Genomic DNA, 25,911 nt, shown 5'->3' on the forward strand with positions numbered 1-25,911 from the left:
ACTTTTTTATTTTTTTTATTTTTAATGGTAAGGCCAGGAAATACAATAGGGATTAAAGTCGTTTGGTTAGTGTTTGACAGGAAATGGAATCTATACATTTGGCTTGTATACAGCAGCCTGAAGCTTTAAGGCAATGAGAAGGATGTAGGCGGGTTGTGGGGGGGTGAGGGGCTTTACATACTGTATGTCAGCACTTCAAAACTTGCACCATTATTATTCATCCCCCCTCTAGTGCTTCAAATATTCATTTGATCTAACCTTTTATTCTGTGCCTACTGTAAATTGTCTCAAGCGAGATACAGTACATTCTTTAACACTTATTGCAAGTAATTACGGACAAGTGGATTTCCTCGCTGAATAATACAGGGCTTTGAACACAACAGATGATTCATCTCTGTAAAATTATGTGAGCCATTGGAGGACTTTAAGGACTAATCCAAGTCAGTTGCAGTGCTACCAGTCTACCAGTAGTTTCCTGTTACCAGTACAAAGTAGCTGTATTAGTCTGTTCACAAAGCAGTAAGACATTTAGAACACAAACCAACAAAAATAGCTTTGAATATGTTTATTGACAATATAATAGCAAGTGGTTTGCTTAGATTTCCAAATGCAAGATCTGAATAGCAATAATACCAGGTTTTGTTTGCTGCCAGTGTTTTGATGAAGAATTACTCTGACATTTATGTAATTAGCTTCTAAAACCATTGCATGATTGATGTGATTAGCATGATTCAAATGATTTTGATACAACAAATATTTGTTTCTCCAAAAATGAAAATCAGTCCCAGTGAAAAGTGGAGCAGCCAGTGTATTATTGCTTTTTGCCCTTCATTCTTAAAGTCATTTTATACTGGAGACATACACACAGCACACCTACTCAACGCCCTTTTGACCTGTATTGGACAGCTGTCACAGATTTATCTCTGGTTTTCTACTTAAACAGAAACTCCAGTCTGCTGTCTAGTTCTATACACTTACATCAGAATACCAAAAAGGAGTGTCAGTTTCCTGCTCAGTCGCCAGAATAAAATATTGGCATTGTATGTGTATGTATGCAAACCATGGAATTGGTAAATCTCTATGTTTCAATATGTTACATAGCATATATATTAATATTTCTACAATATATAGCATAGGGAAACTGATATAGTTGAAATGACATTTTTATGAGCTGACTTTTTTATTAAGAGGAGGAGGGATTGGGTTGTTGGCTAGAAACTTTGATGGAAGTAAGTTGGAAAAATATCAAAGCAGTGTTTGAGACCACCTCGAGACTCATTTCAACTGACAAAACCAGGTGTTTTTTAGCAAGATGTCCGGACTTTTGCAGCCATTTGTCTGGCTTACTTCACCCTACCTAACTGCAACCAAGTGCCTAATAAGTTCTTAGCCACAGCATTGTCACATCATAAAACATTATTATTCAACTGATGATGGCCTGTATTTGTCCATACATGCTTTCCATTGATCTCTCTCCCTTTGTCTTTCTCTCTCAATGTTGCTATAATTAAACACATTTGGATACCTCGTCAAAAAAATCTGTTCAGTCTGTTGTGGTACTTCCACTGCATGGTGCCTTGGTTTGTTGCATACAGGGTCACTTTAATATACTCAAACTTCCCACCTTTTATAACATTTTTGACCATCAAGTTTTAAGCAGGGAACTTTAAAGGGTGTGATAATAGTCAGGAGAGTGACAGGTAAACTATACGTATATATGTGCGTGTGTTTGTGTGTGTGTCTGTGTGCATGCATGCTCGTGTGTGTCCTTCGTACCAGCAGTATGTGTTCATACAGTTATTGACACGTCATCTTCTGCATCTGTTGTGACATTTGGGGGTGATTTCACTGTGGTGCTAAGTGATTAGGTTGATCTCTTGGGAGAAGTTTAATTCTCCTCTGAGTAAGGGTGCCATTAAAATGCAATGACATGAGATTAATGCTCATCTTGTAAGTGACATTTACTTTCTCATTTACCGTGGAAATTGCCTCGCAATATTGTGCACTAGGCCTTGTTTTGAATGCTGATGAGTCTCAGAAGCAGTTCAAAGTATCAGCAATGTCAGTATGAAAAATGTTGGATGTGCTATATAAAGAGGAAGGGTATCTCGCTGAGTAAGGGACAAACAGTAAAATAAGACCATCAGCAAAAAGGGACTGTGGACTTTGAAAGTGCAGTTTACAGTGAAGACTGCAGATGTACAGTATGTTGGATAAATGGCTGTCCTTAGCATTAGCATTTTACTATCAGTGTTATTAGCAGGACAAATATTTCTGCATCTTTTCATTTCTCACACACTCGCTTAAAGAGATCTACAACAATGAAAGATCTCTGCATTGGTCATTTTGAAACTGATTGTGTCTCTACAGTATGTTATATCTGACTCAGATTTCTTATCTTTCTCCTCTTCTCTTACAGTGTCTGTTCGCCCAGCGTGCAGAGTCCAAACTCTGTGTGTGTGTGTGAGTACACAGTGTGAGAGCCGGAGCCACATACTGTATGTGTATGTGAGATGAGGAGAAGCTAAGTGGCTACCACAACCACCCAGATAAGACAGCCTTCTGTGCTGCAAGATGGATTAGAGCCCCACACCTCAGGAGATCAAAGGTAGGAGAAAGATGTTTGGTAATCAGCCACCACTCACCTGCCGCTGTTCAATGGTGAGAGTGAATAAGAGAGAGGAGAGAGAGGAAGTAATGCATGACAATGAGATTAGGATGCGTAGGCTTGGACATTCACAGTCACACTTGTCGTGTCCATAAACCTCATTGTCTAGTGAATGTCTGTAAGACTTTCTGTACATGTCACATGCCTTGTATTACTGAGTGTGTCATCGACATCAATAGCGATATTTAAATGGACTGTACTTATATAGCGCCTTACTAGTCTTTGCGACCACTCAAAGTGCTTTACAGTACATGTCATTCACCCATTCACACACATTCATACACTGATGGCAAGATGGCCACGCAGGGTCCCAACCTGCTCATCAGGGGGAATTTAACCATTCATTCACATTCATACACTGTTGGCGTAGCAATCAGGCGGGGAGTTCCTGTCCTCTGAAAAGAAGCCAATGCGGAAGTAACTTAGAGCTGCATTCTATCAAAAGGCCACCAGGGGGCGATTGTTTTGTGTTTAAAAGGACTTCCGGCTCTATACAAGTCAATGGAGAATTCACCAACTTCTCACTTGATTTCTAACCTCAGTAAACGTTTTCAAAATGTATTTATGGTCTCAATCGCTAGTTTAAAGCCTTCTTCAATGCAGTATGATGTTCATTTGTGAAATTTTGGCCTCCCTGATTTTATATTTGACGATAAAGCAGGCTACGTGGCTACGTTGTGATTGACAGGTTGATTGACCAATGTCCTTGAGATCCAGCCCTCGCAACCAATCGCAGTCTCCCCGCTCCGCCGTTGGTCCCGCCCATACGTCCGTTCATGACTCCTCCTCATGCCCATATAAGTAGAATCCGTGTTCATTTTTTCCCAGAATGCACCTGAAATTTTCAAGATGGCGCTGCTTAGATTCGATACTATCGGCTTCCGAGCAGCAGTCCACAAACCAATGGGTGACGTCACAGATGTTACGTCCATTTCTTATATACAGTCTATGGTAGCAATGGGAGCAATTTGGGGTTAAGTGTCTTGCCCAAGGACACATCGACATATGGACTGGAGGAAATCGAACCGCCAATCTTCCAATTGGAAGACGACCGCTCTACCTCCTGAGCCACAGGTCAAATATTTAGAGAACATTATACAGTTAAATAATACATTAAAACAGCTATAATGGCATTTAAACGATATCAAATATGTCATGCAGAATTTAATGAAATATGTACAACATCTGCAGTTTACTATTAATTGTAATGCTGCATCTAAGGTTTGAGTATGTCACACAAAAATAGCAATAATATATCATAGTAGAAAGGAAGTAGCGGTGCATGCAGAAGTAGACAATATTTTCAACAGTGTTGTACTTTAATATAACATCGACAATACATAATGTTGAAGGAGAATGTCTGTCTGGGTTCAAGAAGTTAATTTGAGAAGAAAAATATGAGCAATCTAAAACATCATGGGTAAACATCAGGATAGACCTTCAACGCGCCGCCCCCGTCTCTAACTTGTATCAGCGATTCCAAAAGGTCTGATGTTGCTTCTTTTTTTTTTTTTTTTGAAGTTGAAGAAAAAACCGAGCCAAAGAATATATGCAGGCTTTTTGATTAGTATACAGCACTGCAAGATGAGTCAGGTTCAGAAAAAATAAATACAACAAACAGATGAAAGATTTCATTCTCACAACACACTCAATATCATAGGTTAATAATATACTTAACTGTAACTTAGTAACAGCTTCTAAGGGTCAAGCATTGCCATAAGCTGTTTGCTGCTACTCTAATGATTCTAGTTAGTGTAATTAAAGGGCTAAAAAGATCTTTTGTATAAGGCCAAATACTGTCCATCTTACTTACATATTTTCCCCTTCTTTTTAATAAAACAGAAACATAGCCCTCAGTATCACACTCTCCGTTCTTTTTCTGTGAATGCCAGAATATGAAAAAGGAAAAGTCGAGTTTTTCATAATCACAAAATGTTCTTACAGCACTTACTCGTGACAACAAAAGCTGCTTATTGGACTATAATTCAACACTGTTTGCATGAAAGGGGATTATTTTTGAGAGATTTTATTCTTTAGCTGAGAGGTTTTTGTCCATCCATGTAAAGTGGATCAATAAAAATGGATCATTTTCTCTATTTTTTTTCTCCCCTCCTGAATGTTTCAAGCTTGGCGGATGAACTTTTACTGTCTCCCATTTTCTAACCGACAATTTCAAGATGACTTTATTTTGAAGGAAAGGACGTAGATATTTCTCATGTGAATTAGTTGGGTTTTTTTTTTTTTTGTTAGTGTGACAGCCATTATCAGTGTCAGCCATTCCACGTTTAGCTTAGTTCCTACCCACAATGCTTCACTTTGGCTGCACTTTGGCACAATGGTTTTAGAGGAAGAGCTTTCATTACACTTGAGGCTCTTTATTAATGGAGAATGACATATACAACAAACATATGCACACATATTTATATCCTCATTAAATGCCCCATTTATCATGAACATAATGTGATATAAAGGAAAATTACAATGATTTATTAGAATTATAGAACGACTTAGACCTCAGTTGCAAGAAAATGTGTGTGTGTGTGTGTGTGTTTGTGTAATTCCAGCAATCTAACCCAGTCTACAGTCAGCAAGAAAAACCAAGCTCCAGTTGATGATGTTCTGCTGACTTGAACGTAACCTTTTATCCTATATTTTGACAACATAAAAACAGGGAGAAAATGTCAGCATGCTATGGCTTTCTGTCCTCCTTTCCTCTCTAAGCCAGCTCTCTACTCTCTCTGTGTGACCTCCTCTACATGTTATTTGTTTTGTTCCTGACAAAACCGGCTCACAGAAGCTGCAGAAGTAGAGTATTTTTAGATAAAGGTGCCAGACTGGACCCTATAGCAAATGAGTGTGACTGAGTGTGTTAGACTTGTTTACCGGTGCTGTTTATGTAGAGGACAGAATTTGCTGTGGAAGCTTCACTGCAATCGTCACTTGACATGGTGCTGTGGAAGAGAGCATCGCAGGAGGCTTTACAGGTGAATTACAGAGAGGATCTGGATATGCCCAAACCATCAACAATCAAGTCAGTGTGTTATTATATGAACAGGGTTTTAGAAACACAAGGTAGCCTAGTTCCTCAAAAGCTCAGATTTTTGCTTTGAATAATTTTTTCTTGTTGGTGCAAATTCCTTTTTTTTAAATCCATGTTGAATTGCTTGGAAAGCTCACATATTGCATGTGACAGTGCTGGTCTTACACCAGACAAAACATGGTCACTCTCATGCATGATAACACATCTCCACCCCAAACTTTTCAGTTACTGTAACAAAAGATAACTGGGCCACAAACAACCACACACACACACACACATGTTCACACATTTCTTAGAGAGTAAAACTACTTATTTACCCTGTGTCGTATTACAAGTGTGCCAGTGACAGAAAAACCCAATTCATATTCATATGCGGGATAACATGCTTTTCATATTTTTTAAGCCACCACATTCCCCCACAGGCAGCTCCAGTACGCTGTGAATATAAATGCCAGAACACACAGTACGCTGTTAAGACACTGAATTTCTCTGAGGCACCAGTACGCTCTGAGTCCTACTACTGACAGAATTTGACTTTTTACTGACTTTAGCTCATGGAAAATGGTTTGAGGAGATGGTTTCAATTTCATTGCCCACATGTTCAATCTTGTATGAGATGCAAGTATTGAATATCACTGTGGTGCAGATGGCGTATTATAGCCCCTCAGCATGTTTCAACTGCAGTATTGCCACTGGTTAAATTGCTCTGCTCAGCCTTACTGGAAACGTGTTGCACTGGTTCTGGTATGTTTTGCTCATTCAAATTATCTTTGCTGTATCAGTGATGCTCCGGCAACAGCCTGTTGCAAATTTATCTTTACCTGCTTAGCAGAAACATAGCTCACTCAGTCCCTTTTTTTTGAGTTTTATGTGCTTTAGTGTGTGTTTGTAGTTGTGTAAATGTGTGTGTGTCTAATGAACTGTTTGTATTTGCGTGTTGACTGAACTCATGAGTTTGCCTCAGTCTGCTCCTGTCTGCGCTGCCGCTGGGCCACATGCCTTTTTCCTGTCTCCTTCCCTGGCTGCTCCTGAGAAGTAGAGATAAGGGCCGCTGATGTTTGTCTGCTCCCTGGCAGATTACTGAGGCAGACAGGTACAAGGACTCTGGCAGACAGCTGCAGTATACTGGAGGCCAAAGAAGAACTTGCTTGGGATTCCTTAGCTGACCACAGCACCAATCCAGCCTGAATGCCATCTGGCTTCTTGTTGTGTGCTTCTACTGCTCAGTCAATTACAGCTTTAAGAGAGACAGACGAGAAAATGTGGGAAATATCTGGAAGTTTGTTTGAATTACGAGATTTAAATGAAATTGTAAGATTATAGATAATGGGACTAGATTTTTCTTTGATTAATAGTGATTGAAATGTAATCTGGAAACTAGAGCTGCAATGGTTATTCAATTAATCAGTTAGTTGGAATGTATAAAATTATTTGTCAACTTTTTTGATAATCACAAAAATGTCAAATTCTGTGCTCCAACTTCTCAAATGTGAATAATTCCTGGTCTCTTTAGTCCTTTTTAGACAGTAAACTGAATATCTTTGGCTTGTGGAGTGTGAAATCAGGGATAAATCAGGACATTTGAAGACATACTGAGCCTTTGGAAACAGCAGTCACCATTTTTCACAATTTCCAGGACCTAATTACTAATCAAGAAATTGAAAGATTAATGAAAGTCAGCCCTATAAACTATAACTGCATAAATGATGATTGCAATTAAAGTCAGTAGGTTGTCAGCATACCAGAGGAGTACTCGGCATATTCAAAATGCTCTGCAAGTCTCCATCTTTATAAATCAGTTAAATAAGTTCACCTACTATTTTGTATGAGATCTAAAATCATATTTTCTTACGACTAAAAAGAAAATGTGAGCTAAAATAATTCCTGTGTCCAATACTACAGATATTTTAAGTGTATATTTTATAATTCTGTCTTGTTTACAAATACATATACAGGTATTGTAATTTATATAACACTTAAAAATAATTAGGGATCCCATAATAGGCTGAATGACAAAATAATTGACGAAATGAGTCATAAATGATTTTTTTAATTTATCTATTTATTTTTTGATAAAGAAAAGAGTGCTTTATTACACACATATCTGTATAATTAGTATTCATGTGTCTGTTGTGAAGGACACAACCAAAACTGTAATTTGCTGCTCAGAACACACTGGCTGCTCATTTTTCTTGAAAGGTTAATGGATTGTAGATGGAGTTTCTCACTGTGATATCTCTAATTGATGGCTATGAGTAGACATTTAAAAATTAAGGAAGATTTTCACATGAGGGTGGGTGAACAATTAACAAAATCTTTTATGAATGAGGACTTGAGGAGAAAAGAAATCAAGTGATCCAATGTATGTTTGCCATTTGAACACTAGGCTGTGATAATGTGTATGGTTAAAGCACAGTGCCAGTGTTTAATTAGCCCTTTTCTGCCCCTGTGAAGAACATTTTAGAGCCTTTGTGCACAGAACGATACTGTACCTATAACTTTACGGAGGTCAGGTCAGACAGGATAAGGAAGAGAAAGAGATAAAATGGTGTTAGTGGGTAGTTGGGTCAGGGTGCTGAAAGATCAAAGGTATCAACTACATCACACCTGTGTGCCTCAGCACAGTACAGAGGTGTATTTTTCTTAAACACAAGTGTCTTGCTCTCCTGCTTAAAGGTTCAGTTGAGAAAAGAGTGTTTGAGAGAGTTTTAAAAAAGTGTTGAAAGGTTGATGTTCAGCAGCAAAGGGATCATGGAGAGAGGAGACAATGTAGAAGATGAGTTACAGAGAGGTGAGAATGAACAGAATAGAGTCAGAGTGTTAAAAAAAAAGGATGGATCACAGGGTTTTTACCATGCTCAGTCCTATTCATCAGGCATTACGTGACTTAAACTCCTGCTCTCCATTTGTGGGGTGCTGGACTCTCACCATCTCTCTCATGCAGACACATTTTTCCTCTTTGTGCCCATTATTTCTGTTTGATTGACTCGTGTTTGATCAGAGCTGTTTAAATAGTTGTCTCAATATTTATGTGGTCAATTGTGAAGATGCTGTGTGATTGTGGCCCAACTGGCAGTGTATAACTTGTTCATCGCTCCCCCCCACACCATTTGGTAGACAGGTCCTTCCACATGCCTGACAGCTCTACTGGAAAATAAAATTAGAGGAAAAAATGAGACATACAGTACAGTAGGAGCAAGTGCAGAGGACAAGGGATAATACATGATTCAGGCGCAATAAGCCTTGACTGTGTAGCACATTGGATATACATGGGGAGAGAACACGTAGAGGAGGATCTAAGGGTTTAGAAAGAGTTAAGAGGCAGACGTTTACAAGGTGAAGTACAGCTTATGAAGGGAGCTCAGACTGAATTAGACAGTGTAACAGCTACCAAGAGTCGCTGACTGACAGATTAGCAGGAATGACAATGATTTACTTAAGAAAACCTCCAAAATAGCAGCACAGTTCTGTATATTTGCATTTGAAAGTTGACGTACTGTACATTCAAAGAAACGGCTTACCTCCATACCTTCAGTCTGACTCATTTATATGCACCACCACATTCTGTCCCGTATAGCTGGAATAGACTCAAGGTAAAATACCTGTTTTATGGTGCGATAAAGTTATTGTAATTAATAGTTAACCATCTTAAATATAATTGAATAACATATGGGTGAAGGCTGGGATGGCTTGTGGCGCTTTTTCGGCTCGCAATCAGTAGAAGCATCTGGCCAGTGAATAGCAGTCAGATGTAACAATAGCAGCTAGATGTATAGAGCTGTGACTATTTCAATAGATGACTCTGTTATAGGAATGGGTGTGTAATTGGCACCCAGGGAGGCTCAGATATACCCTATTTCAGCATATATTCAGAAAAAAAACTAATTGAATTGAAGCTGTGCTGCAAATATATTTTGATTGAAGAAAGTTTGATGTATGAGTTTTTTTTTGTATATTATTTCATTAATTCTTCCTGCAGTGATGGACACCAAACACTGCAGGTCACTCTATTAAACCCTCTTGATACAGTATATACTTTGCATGGCTTTCATTCATTACATTGCTTTTTTGTTAAAACAGACCAAGCCAGCCTTTCTTCAAGACTTCACCTTTGGCTGTTGCATTGCACAGTATATCCTGTTGTGCAGCCCGCAAACATGGCACAAGGATTTTTTGTCAGCATTATTAACTGCTGTTGGGCTTTATCGAGGCACAGCAGTGCATAATTGGAAAATCCAAACCCATGAAACATAACCTCTTCCCTGCCACTTGCATCACTGTTATTTATGAATGTGCACTGTAATTCCTGCTATCTAGTCTATAGTAGTATATAAAAGATTCACCGTTGAACTCTGTGGCACAAATCTGATGTCATAACTCACTGGTTTTGTTGGTTTTCTTGGGTTGTATTTCTGTTTGTTGAGCCAATCGCCATGTCTTGCTTTACTGTAGACTGCCTGTTGAATGGCAATGAATATCCTCCACAGGTACACTGACAGAGATCAGAAACAAAGAGGACAAGGAAGGATGGAGCACTTTCAAGGATAAGTAAAATAAAAGATTGAGAAGAAAGGAAAAATCAAGAAAGGAAAAAAAAAATCAAAGACCTTAGGTACAGCATGAGCTTCTACAGAGTAGGGAGAAGCGCTCAGAGAAAGAGAGAAGCGCAGTCTGTCAGAGGATTTAGCACAAGAAACTGAAGCAGGGAGAGATATGATACCTCAGATATTTGAAACAGTATGAGAAGTAGAGAAGGAGTTGTACTTTCCTCAATGAGTGAGTGTAGCGGGCAAAGTAACCGCAGCATCCGATCAGTGCGAGAATGAAGGGCAGTGGTGGGTAGAGAGGCTAGACGAGACAGCTGGCTCCATCGGTGTGTGGTGAGGGATGGTATTGTTTCAGCCTTTGTAGACGCTCCCCAATCCCATTTACAAATTGGAAGGACCACCAGTCACACTCGCACAGAAACTGGCTGCTGTCCCTGGGTAAGCTGGCTGATGGATGGCCCTACTTTGCTTGGCGGATCTAATGATAGAGGGGCAGAAGAGGTCAGAGTCGGATTATGACTGTCTGACGGCATGAAGACAGTGGTGCTGTCTGTGCTCTGTCTAGTTGATAAAACCACTGTGTTCCATTTGATTCTGCTGATAATTGACTGGTTAAGGCTGGTTGGAGGTCTTAATGGGTCCAAAAATTGGATACACATCCTAAGTCCAGACCTATTCTGAAATGTCCAAAGGGTACACTGAGTGTGCTTTGTATTTGAAGCAATAATGCCTATTTAACACGAGGTTAAAGTTATTCAATTTCTAGCCAGAAAATTGCTGCCTTGGTACAGAGCACCATATGTCCTTGTCAGCAGTGTAACACATTAAAAGAGAGGTGTGGTATTAGGAAACCATTGTAAGATAGTTTCATAATTATTTGCCTAAATAACGCATTTTGAAGCCAAACTATTTGAAAGAGTCTGTTTTATACAATGAGATGACTGAGATCAGGGGATTTCAGTCGGCTGTGCTCCTTGCTGTAAGGGGAATGGAGCACACACACACCGTAGCCAGGCACAGCTTAGTGCACACAGAGCAGGGAGAGGATTTGTCTTGCGACTTTGCTTCTGTCACACTCTGTGTATGCCTGAGATGCATACTGTTATAAAACTAGAGCTGATCTGAAGCTAGACATGTTGATTCCTCTGGTATCACCCTCAGGTGTGCCAAATGAATGATTTAAATCTATTTTATGATGCTGAGGAGTCTGACCTGATTGAAGGTATTAGGTGTAATTGTCTTAGTCTGGTCATATTTTTCAGGAGTAGGGGTGTAACTCAAAATTTATGTTTTGTTACATTTTGGGGTCACAGTTAAGTATATTTCTGTTCCAGCACAGACACATTTTTTGTCATTTGTTTTGGCTACTATAAATCTTATACAAGGGCTCCTTGAGCATAATTCTTACAGTGAGAAAAATGGATACACTGGTAGATGGCCAATAAGAAAAAAAGTAAAGAAATGTTAATATGCCATTGGTGCCCACTCATTTTTACAAAAGACCAAGAGAATATTATTATTATTATAATTACATTATTGTTTTTTATATATTCTGTCTTTGCTTATATATTTAGTTTATGGTTCCAGCTGGGTCTCATAAAGCTAGAGACTCATGTCATTTCAGGACTTAATAAAGCACATGAGGGATTCTTGCCTTTAGTCCTAGAATCCAATACTGTAATACCTTAATTTTGCCTCTGGAAATCTCTCGACTCTTAATAATCAAGGAGCGCATTTGTATTCAACCCTGTCACAGTCCACGCCATGAATGGAGACTTTGGATGAATGAGCACAGCTCCCGCGCCATATTTTCATTCTCGTTGGGCTTTTAGTTTGCACTGAGCCGTGAACAGGTCTCCCATGACAGCACAGGTAGAGAGCATGTGTGAACGGCGAGGAGACAATTTGCTATTGAATAACCTCAGTGTTTGCATGTGAGTGACAGGTCCTTATCAGAGCTCCCACCGGCTGATCAAAGTTGAAAGGGGGTCAGGCTGAATTAAAGACTGGCTAATTAAAATGTCCAGGGAACATGCCAGCCCTCATTTCATTTATCTCCTCGAGCACAGTTGGAGAGAGAAAGACATAAAAACATACCATCACAAAGCCCGAACCTGCTGAATCCAGAGAAGAGTCCCCTCAGCCAGCTGGTCCTGAGGCTCTTTGTAGACAACCCAACATGTCCCAAACAGCCTCAGGACACCAGTGTCAAATCAATTATACCAAACCAAACTGTAAACTATCAAAAAGCACTGTGTATTACATATTGGAAAGACACAAAACATGGAAAAAATTAAAATGTCATCTGTCCCTCAAAGGGGATTCACATACCCCTTTTCCACCGAGCTGGAGCCAGTGCTGGTTCGGAGCTAGTGCTAGAGCCAGTGCTCAGTTGGTGCTAATCCAAGCACCTCTTACGAACCTGTTGCTTTTCCACCGGCAAGGAGCCATGCGATTACGTCACTGTATAACGTAGCCAGCGCACGCATTTAAAGCACTTCCATGATTCACCAGTGAGAGGCAGCAACATGGCGCAAGGCATCTAGCCTGCCGGAAACGAAGAAGAAGGAGAAAACGAGAAGAAGAAGAAGAAGAAGAAGACGATAGCTCTGGCAAAAAATGATAAAAATAGTACTTTTAATCAGCAAATCTTTAACCCTCTGTAAATGCCACGCTGGTCAGCTACTGAACGTTAACCCCGCTAGTCTGCTAATAAACGTTACCCCTGCTAGCCGGCTAATAAACGCTAGCCCCGCTAGCCGGCCAATAAACGTTAGCCCCACCCCCAGTCCACTGACGTAATCAGTTCTTGCTTTAGACCGGCAAAGAGTTGGTTTATTAGCCGGCTAGCGGGGCTAACGTTTATTAGCAGGCTAGCGGGGGCTAACGTTCTGAGGCTCGGGGCTGGAGCTTTTGCAGTGGCAAAGCAAAGCACCGGTGCTTAGTCAGACTCTGGCTCCGAACCAGCTCCAGCTCGGTGGAAAAGGGGTAACACTGACATCCCTAAAGTAAGAAAAGTCAATGTACAGACTGAGTGAACACAGCGTAGCCACAAAAAAAGGTCACAATACAGAGCTGGCTGCCAGAGTAGGAGAGACTCTGCTCCCAGTGTGACAGAGGACAAGTAGAGACAGAGCTACACTTTCTCACTCATGTTTCAAAGGACCAAACTTTAAAGGAGAAACATTTCCCAAATATAACCAAAACATATCCTGAATCTGAATCCAAACAGTCATGCTGTGACTTGAGAATAAGCAGAAGAAACTCAGATGAAAGTAGATCTTAGTGATCTTTGTGGTGGTTGTTGTTGTTTGTTTACTCATACATCTGCCAATCTCAATTTACAATAACTTAACAATTAAATTGTGTTATTTGTTATTGTTATTTAGATCAAGATAATACCCACTGAATGATAAATACTCACAATTATTAAAATATATAATAATATAACACAATCACACACACACAGAGAGCAAGTTTTAACAATAATGTTCTACTCTTTTATTGTTTTAATTAATGAAATGTATTTATTTTGTTTCATTGATTCTTGATGCTTTGGGCCATATTGTTGTTGTGAAGCAAATTTGAATTGAATTGAATTACTGAAGTGAAAGAGAGACGTGAGATGTGTGAGGAAAAAGGAGTGATTTATCCCACAAGCTAAATTTCATCTAATATAAAGAGGACAGATTATCAAACAGTCTCTCTGTATGTTATTTTATGCCGTCATGGTTTAATAGTCCTACATGTGTGTGAGTTGATAGGTAGATGCAGTATGGCTGTAAGCAGGTGATGTGGGTAGGTGTTTGGTGAGAGTTTGTTCACCAGTACGCAGAGTGCTGTAGATGGATAAAATCGAGGCCCCGGGCAAAGAAGCAAAGCATGTAATGGGACATCTATAAAAGGCCGATTCTGTTTTCAGCCTGCTCTCACTGTCTCTGTGGCATGGCCTTTTTCAAATCTTCCATTTTCACAGCCTGTTGGAGAACAGAGACTCAGGGATTGCTAGTGTGTGTTTGCATGCGTGTGTCTGTGTTTGTGTAGGGCATTTAGGTTGTTTCTTGGGTGATATAAAGGTCATTCTTAGATCTGCTGTATAGGGTTCACTAGATGGATAAGGTTTTCTCCCAGGAGGCAGTGGGATTGTGGGCTTTTTAAAACCAAATGATGCATTCACACAAAAGTCAGAAAAAGTTAAGTTAAAGGGTACTGTGTACTCTGTTAGCATGAGATAGGAAATATCAGTGTTCTGTTGCCTATTGATTTAATGGAAACCCTAATGTAACACAATATTACTTGTCAAATGAAAATCTGCCCTCTCTTAATAAACTGAGAGGGTACTTCTGTTGTATTTGTCTTGCATAGAGCTGAAATAATTGATTGGAACTGATTAGTCCTGTGGTTCCCAAAGTTTTTGGCTTGTGACTTCTTAAAAACTAAGCAATTTGTGACCCTTCATCATTGGTTGCACAGAAAAATAAATAAATAAATATCAAAAGTATTGTTTGTGCAGCAGAAGTATTTCTTCTTGGACATCTTAATTTGTTAATCATGTCATTGCCTCAGATTTACCTCGGGTCTCAACACTGGATCAGCTCATTGAAAATAATTGCAGTTATTTTAATAATCAATAAACCAATTTAGTAATTTTTCAAGCAGTAATGCCAAACATTCACTGAGGCACTAAAATGAATAAAAAAGTTTAGAGTGTGGGACAAAACAAGCAATTAGAAGAATTCACCTTGTACTGTACTTCTGGCAATTGTGTGTGTGTGTGTAATCTAACCCTAACCCTAACCCATATGTCCAGTGTCCAGTGTACCAGTCAATAGTTTGTACAGTATACGATATAAGTCAAAGAAACTTAAAGTTCTGCTCAGAACTTCACCAATAGCGTCTGTTTACTGTAGCTGTGAGAGCTTTTGCCAGGAGGATGTCTAATAATGTAAGTGTTTATGTTCTTTCACACCAGAGTTTTGTTGTGAAGGTGTCTTAGTCTGACTGACACCAGGAGCGAATCAGCCTAATGAGATGCCATGTTGTTCTGTGGAAATGATTACCTCAGGAGGAGAGGCATTAGATTGATGAGGGCAATCTTTGCCTTTGTCCCTGTGATGCACCAGCGCCTTCACCACCACTACAACACTGTTCAGACATAGACAAGTCACTCGCTCTCAGCCCAAATGACCCATAACACTTGCTTGGAGAGTTAAAAACAGGGGGCAAATATACAGTATCAGTCAAAAGTTTGGACAAACCATACCATTCACTTGAATGACAAAGTTTCTCTAAACCTTTGAAGGATACTGAATACTGTATATTCTACCATCTCAGCTGTGACAAAATCAATTAAAGTGTGCTGCTTACCTAAAAGCTAAATTTCTTAATGTCGTCAGCTAGAGCTTGCCCTTGTTATTACCATGGTAACCAGATATTAACCCAAACTCCTGTGGTAATATCTGTATTGATCTTTACTGTCTGAGTTCAGAAATGGATTACAAGACAAAGCTTTTTTTTTTTTTTTCCTTTTTTTTCCTGAAATTGCAAGCAGGGAATTTTAGAGGTGCAGTAAAGTCTCACACCAACAATCATGGCGTGTTTCTCCTCTAAAATTTTAATGCTGATTAATCGATAACTCGAGGTTATTGATGCAATAAAGAATGATTGCTGAATGTCCCATTTGTTACTGTTTGGCCCAACCTTCTAAGTGTGATTGCCTCCAAGGAGGCTTAGAGACCCATTAATCAGGACTTGGTTGATCGCCTCTCAGGTCAGCTGAGATCTGAGGCGGATGCTCCTGGAGGTAAATGCGGCAGCAGTTTAATAGCTCACAGTGGACAAGCCATGAAGCCTGTAGATAACAACAGTAGTAATAGTTGTGTGCTGCTCTGGAGTACTGGTATAAATCCAGCCAGCGCTTGGAGACCCTGAGATTTTTTATACAATTTCTACATTTCAACCATACATACATTCTGTAAACAGATTATCCTGGACAGGTCACTATCTCTCTTTTACAATCAGTAATAGATTAAATATAGGAATGATTATTGTCAGAAACATTATCCCCAAGACGTATCGCCATACATGGAGTACGACGGTAGTGAAGAGGTGGCTTAATGCTGGCATCCCCTTCAGGGGCTGTGAGAAGCGCACAACAGAAGCAGCTAATTGGATTGGTAAAAGGGGATTGTGAATAGTGATAGAGAGGAATGGGAACTTAAGGGTACAGCTTGACTGAATACAACAAAAAAAAAAGCGCAGCTGCTGCCTTCCTGTCATTTTCTATTTCATGTTTGGAATCCCTCATGTGGGGCTTGACAAGATCACAGGTGGTGAGGGAACTGGCAGGCAGCGTGACGATGACTGATCTGTGACACTGTTTGTACTGTAACACATTTCCCTGTAAAGAAACAGTAAACTATTGGCAGCTATGGTCACCAGTATTTTACTGCTTTTTACATTGTCACTACTGTAATTTACTTCAACATTACTTTAAAAATAATTACAGTCTTCTGCTGAAAAATGTGAGATTTACAGTTTGATATCATAGTTAGGCCAGCCAGTAATATATTGTAATGTTAGTGTCACTATTGTAATCTGTATCAACAGTTTCTAACTGTAAACTTTACTGTAAAACACTGAAAGATTTTCCTCTTATTCATTTTAATAAAACCAACTGCAAAATGCAGACATATACTGTAAATAACAGTTTCTTCAATCTCAATGGTCTAGTAATGAAAACAGCTCAGTATGACTTTTAAAAATGCATAACTCTTAACTGAAAAACTAACAGTAAGTGATAGCTTTATGCTTCATTGAATCAAATGCTTTCATATTATTGTATTTGAGAAATTGAATCTCGAACTTTGTGTCCTTACACAGTGGGTCAATTTAAATCTGTATAATAGAGGTTTAACAAAGATGATATTCTGCTTAGCCAAGGATGAATCTGATAATCACAGAAAAGTCTCTTCAGGCAGTTTATTATAAGCTCTGATCATTCAATAGTACAGACCAAGGACAATTGCAGATAATGACAAAGAAAGGAAGGTGAGGCTGCATTATACGTATAGGCTGAAGTAAACAGCATGTGGTTCCTCGTTGAGTTCTTGAGTGTATACATTTATCTTCCTTGGTGTCTGAACATAAATAGAGAAGAGGAATATAATATAATATAAGAAAGTTTGACCATGACAAGTTTCCAGACTCTATTGTGACACATTATTATACCTTATATTTCTATATTCACAGAGCTGGAACAAATATATTCAAAACAATGGAACCTCATGAACCTATGACCACTGGAGACATATGTCTACATCGTCTACATTATTATAAAAGCACATTATCAACCTGTTAGCACCAAAACATAGTCATTAGTCTGAGCACCAACTACTTTCTTATATACAGAAAAGCACACATTTAAGAACTGCAGGATAACACAATTTGTAATTTGTAATTCCTTCAAATGTCCTCTGTTATAATTGAAAGACGGTTGGCATATAGGCTTCAAGGCTCACAGCTCACTGAGACAGAAAGAAACAAGAATGATGAGTGAGCCGGAGTGAGACAATGAGAAATTAAACAATTAGCCTGTGTTCCACTCTCACGGTTAATCACAATCAAGTACCTGAAAATGACACTTGTACAAGTATATAAACATAGAAATCACCTATTATGTCCCAGGTTTTACTGCAATTTGGCAACAAACTAGAATTTCTTGGCAGCAACCTAGCTACAGCTTAGAAACACACCTGGATTGAGCTAAAATAACCAAATAACCACTTGGTCTTATGGGGCTCGGGTCTCCCTACTTGGTTATGTTATCTGAATTGTAATGTACTTTAAATATGGAAATGCAAGTAGGATAAACAAGGTATAGCTATAGATCGAGCATTCACTGATACTACATGTACTCCAAAGAAAATCTGAAAATAATCCTTAAACTAGACCTGCAACCAGCAATCATATGAAAATAATATTTAATCACACTTCCAAATACTGAAGACACACCACCAAACTTAGCAACAATTAGACATAGTCACTAATTTTGTAACTAGATGCATAATGTAATACTATTTTCTCAGTGTGATTGCACAAAGGAGGATGAATGATAATTACATGATGATGATGGTTGCATGTGGCTTCTGTCCATATATTACTGTGACAGTAAAAATGAATAGACTTCTCACAGAGGCCTACTGTAAACGGCTTTGGCTCCAAAAAGCATCAACATTTACAGTATTGTATCATTTAAGAAGAATGGTACCTTAATGTTAGAATTTGGCTGGATTTTAGGGAATTTACTAAAGTGTAATATAAACATTTAAGATCTAATTGTGACATGACACCGCTTCTGAACCAGTTCAGCATTATTTGTGAACTTAATGTGCAAAAATCAATGAACCAGTCAACTGTAGATCTGTGTTGCCTGTCGGCCTTGCAGATTTAAATATGGCTATACTTTCTGACTTGCTTGATGGCGTGATGTGAAGCTGTAAGGAGCTGCCTCTGAAATTTTAAAGTGATAGGATAATAAAGAGAAGCAGTGAAGTATATGAATGGATCACAGCCAAGAGGTGTGGCTGAGAGGGAGTAATGAATGAAGGTGGCGAGGAGAGTGAATGAAGTCGTCCTCCTGATTGAACTTTTGATAAGCCCCATTTAACAGCTGCTATACTGAGCACTGATCTTAGCCATCATGTTCATAGCACACCATCATAGCCATAGACATCTGTTGCTGATGAGTAAACTAACCCTGTCACTCCAGAGTTTTACAACGCTGACATGACATATAGGGTAATGCAACTGCTACATAACTTTACAAAGATCTTACACCACAGCCACATGGAGACAGCAACTGTTGTTCTTGATAGGTTAGACAATATATAAATGTGTGAAACAGTTTTGCTGCAAAGATCATACATGGTTTGGTTACATTAAATGTGTGTAATAGTCAGTTAGAACACTAACTACTACAAAAATGCTGATCCTCTACCTAAGCACAGTACACCTCAGGTTCCTATGGTCAGAGGGGGACGGGGGCCTTTATGTGCAGCAGCTTTTCATTTTAACAACTTATTAAATTCATAAATTCCTTGTCTATTGCCTGACCCATTAGTGGTGCTGGAGTATAAAGTTAAACCCTGTTGTTGGCTATTCACAGTGGAGTGGATGCTTAAGCCTCCTGTGTTCTAGTGGTTTCTATTCTGACTGTACAGGATCTCACTTAGCATGCTGATCCAGCTCTGGAGTAGGTCCTCAGAGAGCCAGGAGGCAGTGCTCTGAGGCCAGGGCTTAACTGTGGGATTTGATGCTTCACCTTCTCTCAAGTGTGCCTATTCTCCATTGATACTTCATACATTGTATGTTTTGAAATATTCTCCTCAAGGTGCTTATTAGCATATAAACATTTTATCAAAGAATTGCACTAATTTATTAAGCACAATCTACTCGCTTCATATACAAACTAGATAAGTGGTGGTAATCCTCAGAATGTGTTTACATGTTCCGACAATATCTCATCTTTTATAACAGCTTTAATTACTGCGACTTATTGAAAAGTAACTGACCTCTGTGGCAGCATCAAAGTTTGGATTTCAGAGACTTAGAGACTTAGATAATAGAATAGCTAGCAACAGATACTTGCAATACATATCAGTTCTAGCCCACCATGCAATGTGTGCCATTAAGACAGCTTTTCATCCATATTTTAAACTTTTTTTTTTTTTTTTTTTTTTTTGATTAATGCCTGTCTGCAAATCAAATTTCCCAAGGGATGAGAATGAAGTTGAAGCTAGAGTTGAAGTTGGGACAGCTGATGAGTACGGTCTGTTGCACTGTGAGGTTCATGATGTTGCCCACTGGGACTAATCAGGGAATGAGTCGACAAGAAGTCTACCATTTGTAAAGGCTTAATAAAAAATTGTCGCTCCCGGAGAAAGAGCTGATAAAAATCCATCATCTCCAAAATTTTTAGGCTTCCATCATATGATATATTTTACATTACAATGATATGAGTCTTTTCTCTCCTGTTATCAAATTGGATAAGTTGTTCCAAAAGGCTGTGTGGTGACTGTCAAATTAGCACTGGAGCCCATTTTATATTATTCTGTTGAGATTTGAATGTTTTCGAATCTTTCCAAAAAAAGTTTCCCATTCCCTTCAATATGTTTCCTACTAGATGACACAGGCACTATGTCCTTGAGCTTTAAAAGTTTCTTAGGTATACAAAGGCAGAAGAGATCTCTCTGATACATTACCCTTTGTACCCCCCTTCACTTTCTTTCTGACTCTTGTTGCCTCTCCCCCACTCTCTCTCTCTTTCTCTCTCTCTCTCTCTCTCTCTCTCTCTCTCTCTCTCTCTCTCTCTCTCTCTCTCTCTCTCTCTCTCTCTCTCTCTCTCTCTCTCTCTCTCCCCCCCCCTCTCCCTCTGACTCTTTGGGTTTCTTTCTCTTTGTCTCTCCTACGCAAACACATACACAGAGTGTGCTGTTTTCAGATTCAGCTGCTATTAAAAGAGAATATGTGCTCTAAAAAGTTTCTCCAGTGCAAGCAGTGATGAAAGGTTGTCATTTTCACTCTGAGGATATCTATCTAGCTAATAATCAACTGTACCTTGAGCTCAAGAAAAAAGCAGGCTACAAATTTTAGATGAATGACAGCTCCTGAGGTCATCTGTAATAAATCTACTGAATCAAAAAAATGATTGTATAAATTTTGGAGACTTACCTTGGCTGACTTTTTATTGAGCACTTGAAGGCATAAACAAGTACTATCTGCAGTGTACTGTTTGTACAGTATTAAGCTGACAGAATGGATTAAGACCATTACATTTGTCACACCGCTTCTTTAGTGTTGAGTATATAAACATTAGGGAATTGGCACTCTGACCAACACAGAGTACATTGGCACAAAGAGCTGCCATTAATTCACAGCACTGAGAGGATTTTCTAATCCTTTATCGAGCATCTCCATTTATTTACCATCACATAGAATTTATTTTTAGTTCCACACTTTTTATAATATATGAAAAGAATACAGCCTCAAATACATTTTGTTTTCATAATGAAATAAATAAGTCAGATTTGCACATTTGTGTCCTTAACAACTCGCTCTGCTCAAGTAATCATTATGCATTAACGCAAACTAACTTTAAAAAAAAAAAAAAGTTGACGTGTGCATATAGCATTTAATTGGTGTCATCTTTTGTAGACTTATAGCAAAGGCATAACTGCCTGCTCTGGCAGCTTATGTCCACTGCACTCAAAAATTAACTTTTTATAATTGCAGAGTTATCTACTCCTACCTAAAAATAGCAACTTTCTTCATCTATCAAAAGAAAGAGAGTAAAGTATTTTTTAGCAATGATGCACCTCTACCCTGAGACATCAAAAGAAACTTTCTCTATCCTTTTTTTGTAGCCCACGCTTGTGTTATTTTCATAGTTTTGGCCATGGTTTCTACTGGTTGGGGTAGCATGTCACCCATCAAATATAATTGCTGAGATCTGAGGACACAGCTGGTGACACCGTTCTACTTCATATTCCATCAGGGAAAGCAACACGAGCAGTCAAACAACCAGACAGGTTCCAACTAAATTCCCTGTTCAATCCAATTATCACAGTCATTTATTTGCAATTGAAAAAATTGAACTGAATTTTATTATGTTATAAAAACAGCATGGACATAGACTATGGAATTGGTGTTAGATGTGCATACAAAATTGATAGTTTAGTTAATAACAATATTCACCATTGTTTGTCCTTTCAAATAGTACATTTTATATGTTTGAAGTATCCCTCAGTTCCCCTCAACACAGTGTGAAGTGTAATTGGTATGTTACTGTATCTCTGCAGTTAATATTGTAAGTAAAATGTTCTCATAACAAAGAGGCATTATGATCAAACTATGATGTTAAAGTTTGTTAAAGTAAACAAGCAATAAATTAAATAAGTTAATTAAGGCAATAAGTTAATAAAGCAAAAAAAAACAACTACAATAGTAAAATGGCCTTTCATCAAAAGACATCAGTGAAAACTTAACAGCGAGATGCCATTATATACAGTAAAAAAAAATCATCAAATCAATAAAAAATGTTCATATGACAGGTTTGACAGGCTTGAAAACATGTCACTCAAATTTTGCCTTCTGACTTTCAATATATTTTCCAAGTAAATGCATTTACAGTAGGGAGTACATGCATTCACACACTCTCTCTGTTTCTCCAAATAACCATTGCATTCTCTTATTTGGCTCAGAACATTTTCAAGAACACTCAATAAAATTAGAAAATCCTACATGATGAATCTTGCACCTCGGGATTAAATCAGAGCATCTAAATGACAATGCCAAGGGACTTAACTTGTTTGATGAACATTGCCTATAGCCATTAGCTTCTGATTCGATTCAATCAATTTGTCATGTCCAATCTAGACCCAATTTAAAAATCGATTGATTTTCCCCTCTTCTTACACGTGAATCAGCATTTTTCATCTGTTTCAGCCAGGTTATCTCTCCGCTGAGTGCATGTCAGGTCACCACTGACCTTCAGACTTGAAGAACTGTATGAAAGATGGGACAGTAGGGTTGCCATTAATAGGAGGAAATAGGTGTCCTGAAAGAAATCAGGCTGTGACAGTAGAATGTGGGAGCACAGCAAAGGGACACGGGAAGAGACAAAAGGGACAAAAAGAGAAAGCTGTCTCTTTTCTCTGTGGCAGATGGATTCCATTCTCACTCTCGCTGAGCAATAGTGTCCATGCTGTGGCAAATAAACTGCCGTCTCTTTGTCCCTCCATCTCTGTGTAATTGCACCCCTGCCACTTTTTCACACAGGCCAGATTTACCCTGGCTGCACGTCTCACCAGTGCTGCCCTATCTACAAGTCTTTCCCTTGCTCCCCTGACATAGCCATCTCCCATCAGTGTGACAACCGTAGTCCACTGTGGAGGAACTATCTCAGCTCCTACACACACACACATATAAATTAATGATAACACACACACACACACTCACTCTCTCACACAGAGACACACACACACACACAGATAAGTACTTCCCTTGATACCTTGATACCTTGTGTGTGTGTGTGCAGGATTGTAGGGGTGTTAAGGGCCGGATATTACTATTATGACTTAAGTGGCTGTTCTGCGGAGGATTTAAGGTAGCAGTTTGGACTAATGCTGTTTAACCTGGGATGTGGCTCAATTGCAAACAGGCTCCTTAAAACTTACATAGGGTTGGATCAATAGCAGTGGTTGCTGATAGGAAGCTAGTGTATGGGAGGTACACGGGATATGCTGGGGCCCTGCTGTGTGTCTGTTTACTCTGCTGTTCTGCTGAATAGTTCAGAGAAATGATGGAGGAGCACTGTTTAACAGAGCACTGTCATGCCTCAGTTAGCACTCTGGGAACCCACCAGTCACTGCACTGCAGTAGCTCGGCTGACAGGCGGTGCACAGTGAGTTTGAACTCTTATTTGAGCATTATGCACAAACATTGTTGAAATTGATCTAGAGTTTTGTTAATGTGATTTCAAGGTTCAATTCTCGGTTTAATTCATAATCTAAATCCATACTTTACTTTTTACAGTATGCTACAGTACCTTAGATTCTAGAAAGACCAACTACTTAAGTCTAGCCGTGACTTTACAAAATTTATATCCTTATTCTGAATATCTTTTAGGATGAAACCTTTCTGCATTATGCCATTACTGTAGTCCATTTCCACATTTCTTTAGCTGTTGGTGCGATACTTTATCTTTCTTTCTGACAGAACTACTTTACAGCTCTAATGCACCTAATTTATATAGTCAGTGGCATGGCATTCATACATTTTCCATCTCACCAATTTTTCAGTCTTTTCAGTCTGCACCAATATTCCAAACTGATTTCCATGCTGCCCAGCAGAAACCTGTGCTACAGAGACAGCACTAGCAGCTAGACCAAGACGGTTGGGGAAAATGAGTGTTCCATTATTTATGCTCCCCTCACTAACTTTATGATGCCGTTAGGTGGTCGTACTGTTGTCCTCTGTCTCCTTTTATTAGCTGTGGTGCACCGCTGCATTTTAATGGATACGTCAAAGAATGAAGTTTCCTTTTGGCAATGTAGCAAAGAGCCTGTTTCTCAGGCTCACTGAAACAAAAGGGTAGATGGTGCACATCTCAAGATGAGTGCACAGTTTTAATGAGTTGGTTTGTCTGCCTGCCAGAGTCCAACACTGGATGTGTAGCATCTGACCAGCTAAGCACTTTGTAGCAGTATTGGTCTGAAAGTGGTAGTGGCTTTCTTTTTTATTTCATTTCAATATCCAATTTCCTCAAAAACCTTTTTTATGAGTTCTGTTTTCTTTGAGAAGTATTGATGTTAGTTTCATTCTCGTATATCTTTTTGAAGCTTTTAAACAAGTACAGCACTTTATATCATACTATCTGAGTGGATATTGTTTCCCAAAAAGCCAGAGGGTGTCCATTAAACCCACTACAGAAAGTTTGGTTCAAATGGGATTGCTTGTCTTGTGATTGCATTTTTTTTTTTGCTGCTTTTCTGATTTCCTGCGAGCAGGTGCTGCACTTGACGGCAGTGCAGTGAGCAGCATGGTACACAGTTGGGCCCAGTGTGCCCCATGTATTTATAGGCCAGAGAAGCAGCCTGTGCAGTGAGACCCCCTCTTGGCACACACGCCTGTGCTGTGTCTATTTATTTGTAATGAAACTTAACTACTATACTTGACTAAAATGATTGTTCTAACCTGCTACATTTAACACTTTTTTTTCCAGGCACAATTGTGTCTCTGAACAGTCACACGCGTCTAACAACCTATGTAACCATAGCAACTTACTTTAAAAACCCTAGGAAAAAAATATACACAAGGTTGTTTCATAAGGTCTGATGAAAGTCAAAGCAAAATATGTTTCTCTCTACATCACATATTGAAAATCTTTCTTTGCAGACTTCACTGTGGATGAATCCTTACATGTTTTCCTTTTTACATGTGTGCACATGGGAATGAATAGCTATGTTTTATCACTATAATCAATATGTAATACTTTTCGGTATGTCAGTGTTATGGATGTTGCACTAAGTACCTGACAGCAAGCAGGAATATGAGGTCTGGTCTATGTCAAGCACAGAAATGCACAGTACTTAGTAAAGAATGGAAACACATGCCAAAATGAGAAATTACACTGCATGTCTGTGGCCTTTAACAATTAAATAAAGATTGTGTGCATGAACAGGTCTCTCTACACAGTGAGGGAATCCAAGATTATAATGAAATTATGTGAATAATTGCCACCATTTTAAGGCCTTTCACCCTGTCACATAAATTTTTAGTTTAACTGTATGAAGAGATCGCATGTATGCAGTGCACGTACTTCAGTAATGTATAGAGTCATCATACAATGACAGTTACTGCATGTATGTAAGATCTTAGAACAATCAGTTTCATACCGTGGCACAAACCTAGATATTAGACTGTTTCATTACCTAATTACAGATGTCAGTTTAGATGCAGTACATTGCAAATTATCTAACAGCTGCATGGAAATTAAGAGTGACACTCATTATCACCATTCATGGCAACAGCTCACTGATTCCCCTGCTTTTACATATGTTGCAGTGACTCTGGATTGGGAAAACTGTTGACAGAAA

At 38.9% G+C, this 25,911-nt stretch overlaps 1 protein-coding gene across 2 annotated transcripts in view; it reads left to right on the forward strand.

Moving 5' to 3' along the window:
- Positions 1 to 2,467: 2,467 nt before the first annotated feature.
- The window catches only part of grik4 (glutamate receptor, ionotropic, kainate 4), a 221,001-nt gene continuing 197,557 nt past the window's right edge, over positions 2,468 to 25,911 (forward strand). For both annotated transcript variants that reach the window (XM_053320945.1, XM_053320946.1), the window contains exon 1: positions 2,468 to 2,608. The gene's annotated coding sequence lies outside the window, so the exon portion shown is untranslated. The remainder of the gene's footprint in view (positions 2,609 to 25,911) is intronic.

Source organism: Scomber japonicus, chromosome 6, assembly GCF_027409825.1.
Source record: "Scomber japonicus isolate fScoJap1 chromosome 6, fScoJap1.pri, whole genome shotgun sequence".
In the NCBI taxonomy this organism is placed as follows: Eukaryota; Metazoa; Chordata; class Actinopteri; order Scombriformes; family Scombridae; genus Scomber; species Scomber japonicus.